A 7,399-nucleotide genomic window follows, 5' to 3' on the forward strand; every position below is an offset into this window, starting at 1 on the left:
ATATTCAAACTGTAGAGTAGCAAACGGTCCCAGAACCTTACAGTACTGAAAGATATAAATATGCATTAGAACAGCTTTTCCACCTAGCTAACATGCTAGAGGAGACAGGGAGAAGAGAAACTGCTGGCCAGCCCTAACTATTCCTCCCACAGCCATAGATCATCCTAGCATTTCCTCTCAGCTCATCCTTTTCTCCTCCTACCCCTGGCACCAAGCCCAAAACCCACAGGCACCCAAACCCCAGTCCTACTTGGCACCCCAGTCCGGTGTGAAGAAGGCACTCACTTGCTCCATGGTGCAGCCACCAGTCAGGACACCCCCCAAGCTCCCACTCCACAGCCCAGCGTGACTCAGCTCCCAGCTCCCGCAGCTTTAATCACTTGGCCGGGACCATCACATGATGGAGGGGGAGGCAAAGGAGGGGATCAGTTGCAGCTGTCTGGGGCTGGGGCTTTTTCCAACTATTTAAAGTAGGCAGTGAGAGATCTCTGTTGATATTGTTCTTTGCAGGCAGGATGTATATGATTTTAAAAGCTAGGGATTGTTTGCTTCTGCGTGATCCTTGCAAGCCTCACTATAAGCTCTTTTAGCAGCGTATGTTGGCTTCTAGCCCAGGAGCCGGGCTCTGTGCCTGCAGTGAGGTGGCTGCTTTTTGTTAAGTGATCCCTGCCTAAAATCAGGGCTGAACTTCTCATGTTTCTGCTGCGAAGTGACAGCCTCTGAGAATATGTGTGTGCGTGTGCATCCTCCCAGCCTCCTGCCTGCAAGGAGTCCAGGCTGACAGGAGCCCCACAATACAAACCATCACTCGTTGCAGTTAAATAAAACCCAATGATTTGTTATATTCTATGTCAGCACTTTAAAAGTGTCTGAAAGTTAAGGTTGGCTGTGTGGGGCGCTACCAAGTGTGAGAATTCGGGCTGCAGCTTTTGAAAAGCTTTTCGGCCTGATCTTGCTGGTACTATTCCAGTTGCAAAAGGCTCCGGAGGGAAAAGAGGAATGCTTTGTTAGTGGAGAAGGAGACCGGACAGGCAGAGCTGAGTGCAGCCAGCAAGAAAGGGGGCTCCTTTCCCAGCTTGTTCCTAACTCCTGCTTCTCTTCTTTACTATGTCCCTTAAAACTGCACAGCATCGCTGCCCCGAGGGCCTTTGCAGAGCAGGCAGGTGAGGGTGGGAGCAGCTGTGATGCTTTGTGTGTGACTGAATCAGCCAGGTGCCACTTAAAGCTTTGAATTGGCTTTAGCAGGGTCCTCAGTGCCTCAGCTTCCCTCATCACGATGTGACATTAAGGACATGTAGATTCACCATCCCACTTGTAAAACTTCAGTCAGAGCTGTTGTATAACTGCAGCGTGCTACGTGTTGGTAAAGCCATGACAAGTATACATATCTCGAGCCTGCGAGATACGTATCTGCAGATAACATTAGGAAGTGTTGCTTACGAAACAGCAGGGATTTATGGCTAGGTAGCAGAAGGAAACACGCTCCCACTGTTACACAAATGGCATCCCAACTCCTGACACCATCCTTTGCCCCCACACCCTTTTCTGAACATTCACAAGGCATTTCAGCGCCCCATATGACTTTGGGTGAACCAAAGCCAAGCTGTGCTTGCACTAGAAAGTCACAAGCCTGAATCAGAGCCCTGTGACTGGGGTGTATAAAAGAGGGCAAAATGCTGACTAAAAGTGCGGTAGGGAAAATCCTGCAGATGCTCTGGCCTCCAACTAACACACTGGCCATCCTACACACATGCAAGAGCCACGCTGAAAGCAGGAGGTGACCGCAGGAGCAGATTTGGTGCAAGTAGCAAACATCACCAGGAACAGGCCCCTCCATAGGCATTTTGGGGAAAGCCCGAGTAATTCCACCTTAAGTTTGCCCCAGTCCCCAGCATGATGTTAGCTGGGATCACGTGTTATCGATGGGCTTTAGGCGCCTGCTTTCTGTGCGCCTGAGTTACCGTGCATTTGTTGCCCTGTTTGCTGCCACGTGTGAGGGGTTGAGCAAATTCTGTTTGGTCGGTTGAGTTTTTGTCTTTGTTTTCCATTCAGCTCCGTGAAAGCCCTGGAGACTTCGCTCCTCCTTTCAGTGCTGCAGCGTTTCTGGAGTCAGAGCTGCCGGCGAGGGGAGTCGTGGTGCTGGGGCCGCGCAGTGCCATAGCCTTGGCCCCTCTGAAATGGGCTTTTCTTGTGAGCTGCTTTTCTGGCCTGAAGTCTCCTCCTCTGACCCTTTCCTTCAGACAGGGAAATACCCTTCTAATAATACATGGAGACTGCATTGTTTGTTTTCCTGGAGTGCTCTGCACTGGCAGCTTACTTGGTTTAGCAGCAAACCCTTTGGTCTTGCCCTGATTTAAACCACTCCTGGTCTTACGCCCCGTAGAATCCGTAGAGTTTTTATTCTCAAATTACAATGCTGAGATAGCCAGCTGCCCTCCATTTTAGCTAGGCAATAAAGGCAATGATGGGGAGGCAGAAGGAAAAATCATCTTCCCTTTTGCATCTTCTGGTGGGAAAAAATTCCCCAGTGGGTCTCCTTCCCTTTCAGAGAGTTTGTAGAGGGAGCCAGGTTGCAAAGCAAGACCATCCCACCCAGCCCCATCCCATCAAGGGTGACTCCAGATGCTCTCTGAACCTAAGGGAGAGGACACCATGAACTGATTGTGGAGAAGGGGCTCAGCCCTGACGCACTCTGCTTCCCAGGATGGGAGTTTTGTGCCTAAGGAAAAATGTCAGGCTCAGAGCAGGCATGGATCAGGGTGTGCATCAAAGGCCTGATAAGGGAAGAGAGAGATGCTGCCTCGTACATCTGCTCTTGCACCTCGGGACCAGCAGGTGATGCTCTAGGGAAAAACCCTGGGCAGGAGGCAGGATGCAGACGAGTCCAACTTGGTTTTATCTGGCTTGTAGGGAAGGATTGCTACATGTACAGGCCTTGAGAGAGGGGAGCTGAGGTGTGTGCAGTGTCTGTATCCATATATCCAGGAGTTACTGCCCTCTAACACACTTTTGGGGAAGAGTATTGCAGCCACCAGGCAGCTCTGCCAGAGGCAAAAGACTCATCTCCTGCTCATCCAGAGGGTGATGCCCAGAGGAATTTTTCCCTTTGGGGAAAATTAAAGGTGCCCTCCCAGCACCCAACCTTGCAGGCTTGCTTGAGGGCACAGGGTCCTGCCCAGCAGCAGGTCAGCAGCCCAAACTCTTTAATTCGTCTCTTGATTTGCACAGGCTGAAGCCAGACAACTGCCCAGTCTGATTTTATTATAACACCCTAGAAATGCCCCAGATTTGTTTTTGAAAAATGTAAATGCCAAAAGGATGTGGCATGCTGATTATGACTGTTTAATCTTCCACAGAAGAAAATACACCCTAGCCCTTAGCAAGTCATATCCCTGGCTGTTTGCTCCTGTCATTAGATGTGGCTTACCCCTTTTTTGGAAGGGCTAGGCACACACCTCCACTGTTGGTTAGCTCAGGAATGATGGTCCATGCTTTAGCTTGAGTGATACGAGACACAGAGGCCAGCACTGCTGGTCCTTTAATATCTGTACCTGGTTTCTCTTGCACTGAACCCAGACACCCTGGTAGTTGTTGGTGCTACATAGCCTAAGTTATTCCTTGCTGTAGCTGAAAAGGAGCCCCAATTCTTGCTGAAAGGGCCAATAGTTGCTTTCTGCTCATTTGGAGATGGTATCTCAGTAGTACTGTACACATGTAGTACTGTACACATGTCTGCCTGGGAGGGCACCACTGCTCCAACCATTCCCTTGGGAACACACACATAGACAAATCACTTCAGCTTGCCAGGGAGGGAGAAAAACTGCTTCAATTCATTTTCACTAGCACAAGGATTATACTGGTTAAACCATGACAAGAAACATGCCTCATGGTGCTTTAGTGCAAACTGAAGCTTACATTTCACTGTAACACACAGGTTTTTTTGCACTTTCTTTAGGCAAGATCCATTCTTGTCTCTGTAAGTTCCTTTTCAGTTCATAAAGCAAAGACAGCAAATTTCTCTTGCAGTGTGTGTGTCAGTGCTGTCTGGATGGAATCCTGGTCTCAGCAATAACCCCCGGTTACTCTTGAAACCTAAATATTATGCTGGTATAGCCCTATATATTTATATATACGCACATACACACACTTGGTTTAACCCCAGCCAGGAACTAAGCACCACACAGCCCCTCACTCACTCCCCCTGCTGGGATGGAGGAGAGAATCAGAAGGGTCAAAGCACGGAAACTCATGGGTTGTCAGAAAGACACTTTAATAGGTAAAGCAAAAGCTGTACATACAAACAAAGCAAAACAAGGAGTTCATTCACTACTTCCCATGAGCAGGCAGGTGTTCAACCATCTCCAGGAAAGCACAGTGCCATGGTTTATACAGTTGCTCTATCACCCCCTGCCTCCTTCCCATACAGGAACGGGATTCAGGAACAGGAAAGGAGATTCATGGGTTGAAATTGAAATATAAAAACATAATAATAAAACCTGGTATTAATAACAGTTATAATACAAAATTGCAAAGTTATAGTCAGCCAATATTGTGTGGGAATAGGCCTCAGGGTTAGGACAGTAAACAAGTCCCTCTTGAGACATTGAGCTATGGAAGGAGGAGGAGCAGGAGGGATGAAGAGGGCCATCTCCAGCAAACTCCCCAATGTGTAGTGAATGTGACATTTATGGTATAGAATAATTATCAATTGGTCAGTCTGGGTCATCTGCCCTGGCTTTCACTCCTCCTAACTTCTGCACCTGATGAAGACCTTGATCACTCTGGCAACCTACATATCAGGGCCATCTGAAAAACCATAACAAGGTTTTTATCACTTCATTCCCATTAAATAGAGTGGTGCAGCCCTTAGAAAATTGCTGTTTTCCTCAGCAGAGAACTGACTCTAAAAATCCTGTCTCAGTAAACCAGGACACCGGGTTCTACCACACATAACAGTGACTTGGGTAAACAAATGCCATCATTCCAAACATGTCCCCTTTCCTTCTTCCCCCAGCTTTATATGCTGAGCATGACAGTGTATGGTATGGCATATCCCTCTGGTCAGTTGGGGTCAACTGTCCCAGTTGTCCCCTCTCAACTTCTTGTGCACCCCCAGCCTACTCACTGCTAGGGTGGTGTAAGCAGCAGCAAAGGCCTTGACTCTGTGTAAGCTCTGCTCAGCAATAACAAAAACATCACTATTTATCAGCAGAATTCCAAAACATAGCTCCACACAAGCCACTATAAATAAAATTAACTCTGTCCCAGCCAAAACCAGCACAACATTATATAGGTACAAGGCTGTTTTCTACCTCTTAGAATATCCAGAGACTTTAACATCTGCTGTTGATGTTTCTCATCCTTCCCATTCCTCTTGTAGCTTGTTAGTCTCATCCCAGTTTCTGCCTTTTTGCTTGAGTAGCCATAACCCCCTGCAGAGTTTTGTTGCATAGTTTCTCCGGACCCTTAAAGGTCCCTTGGATGTCTGGCTAAAACAGTGCTCTCACCACCATGGTGTCTTCCAGCCCTGTGCTATCCATGGGGGAAACTGCAGGGCTGGTCTGGAGACCACATGGAGATAGAGTCAGACCCGAGAAAAATCCTTGGCCTGCTCTTGAAAGACAAAGGATGACTCAGGAGCCACAGTCCAGTTTGGCAGGAGGTCGAGAGGCCCTCCCAAAAGCCTGCAGGCACTGAGCTTCCCAAAGCCCTGCTTCAGAGGGAATTATGTGCCAGGAAGAAGGGCTGAAGGTCCAGTCCACCCTGGCTGCCAGCTGGGATTGCACAGCCACATGTCACCACAGCATTTTTATCCCAGAGGCTTTCCCCATTTCAGCTTTCCCTGCATTAAAAGGGAAGCACCTCTATTCCACCTTAATTATAAAGTAAGTTAATTATAAAGAACTTCTTGCACTATCTCAAAGTGATGAAAGGAGTTTGCTGATCGCTTCAGTGGGATTTAAAGTATGTCTCATCATTTTATTTCCCTCATTAACACTAACCCAAGCTGACAATCCCTGTGTTTCTCTCATCTCTCAGTGGATTAGGTTTAACTAGAGCAAATTGTTAACTACCCAGGAGAACTGGGGCTTTGTTATTATGGACTCCTTCCACTTTGGGACACCCCCCCCATGCCTTTTAAATTTGTAGGTGGCAAACACCTCTCTTCAGAGTTTACTTCCTCATCTCAAAGGAGCTGTTCACATTTGTTCCTCATTGGAGTTCCCCACCAATTTACTAATCCAGGTACATCCTTATCTCCTCTCAGCAGCTCACTGGGCAGCAGGAAGATTCATCTCTCCTCCAAATTCACAATGCTTGCAAGAAATCAGTGAAAAGCAATGTGCTGCCCTGCTGCTGTACACTGCCAGGCCACTCCTTTCCCCATATCTTCCCATACTGGAGGGTGTGACCAATGTCACCAGGGATAGGCCTGCCCTTGTCCCCCTGTGACACCATGTCCCAAACAGCCAGATCTCAGAGCTGGAGGCTATAGCAGCTACTGCAGCATTAATTCATAGCAGAGCCCACAGGTTACTGACCCCTCAAGTGCATGTTTTAGCAAGGTCTGTCAACTCCGGCAGTTTGTAGGGGGTTGGTTTTGTTTGTTTGGGTTGGTTTGTTTTGTTTGGCTTTTTTTTTGCTACATTGTTGCTTACTTTACAAGTGTGACCACATTGCAAACTTCAGCAACAAACCATGGAACAATTTTCACTGGGCTATCACAGTAGGGTAGCATTATATTATTATCCCAAGCATTATATATTCCTGTGCTCCACCTCCTGACAAGCTGGGTTTGATTTCTAACTCATGGTCAGCTGCAAGAGCACAGGTCTATAGGTAGAAATATAGGGAACTGAGCCTTTACAATAGTCTATATAGGCCTTAAACTTGTTCACATGGTATGCAAGAGGTGAGGAGAGCTGGAAAAAGTGAGTGCATTTGCACTGTGCTCCCCAGGGCAGTAGAGCTGGTTATGTAGGTCTGGACACTATCAAAGTGGAGCAAGAGGAAGAAGATTGCAAATAACAGCTTGTTCTGGTTAAAAATAAAAGGAGAGGTGTCTGTGTAGAGGGATCATCACTGGAGCATGCCTCCTGGATAGCTTGCATCTTAAACTGTGGCAACTGCTCAGAGGCTTGGAGTCTGACCTTCATTTCAATTCCTATTCACTAATCTGTTTTCAGCTTAGTGCCATCCATAAAGCTAAAGATGAGAGTTTTGCAAGAAACCTAGGATGCTCTTCTGAAAGGTGCTTGTACATTTGCCCTGTTCCAGGCCAAAGGACACAGTCAACATATCAGGAAGCATCACTTCCTCCACTGCTGGCCAACACAGGGCTGGAAGGCAGCTGCAGCGCTGTGCTGCTCCAGTTGAAATGCTTTACTTAGTCCTGCTG

Source organism: Mesitornis unicolor, unplaced genomic scaffold, assembly GCF_000695765.1.
Source record: "Mesitornis unicolor isolate BGI_N332 unplaced genomic scaffold, ASM69576v1 scaffold20469, whole genome shotgun sequence".
NCBI classification, from domain to species: domain Eukaryota; kingdom Metazoa; phylum Chordata; class Aves; order Mesitornithiformes; family Mesitornithidae; genus Mesitornis; species Mesitornis unicolor.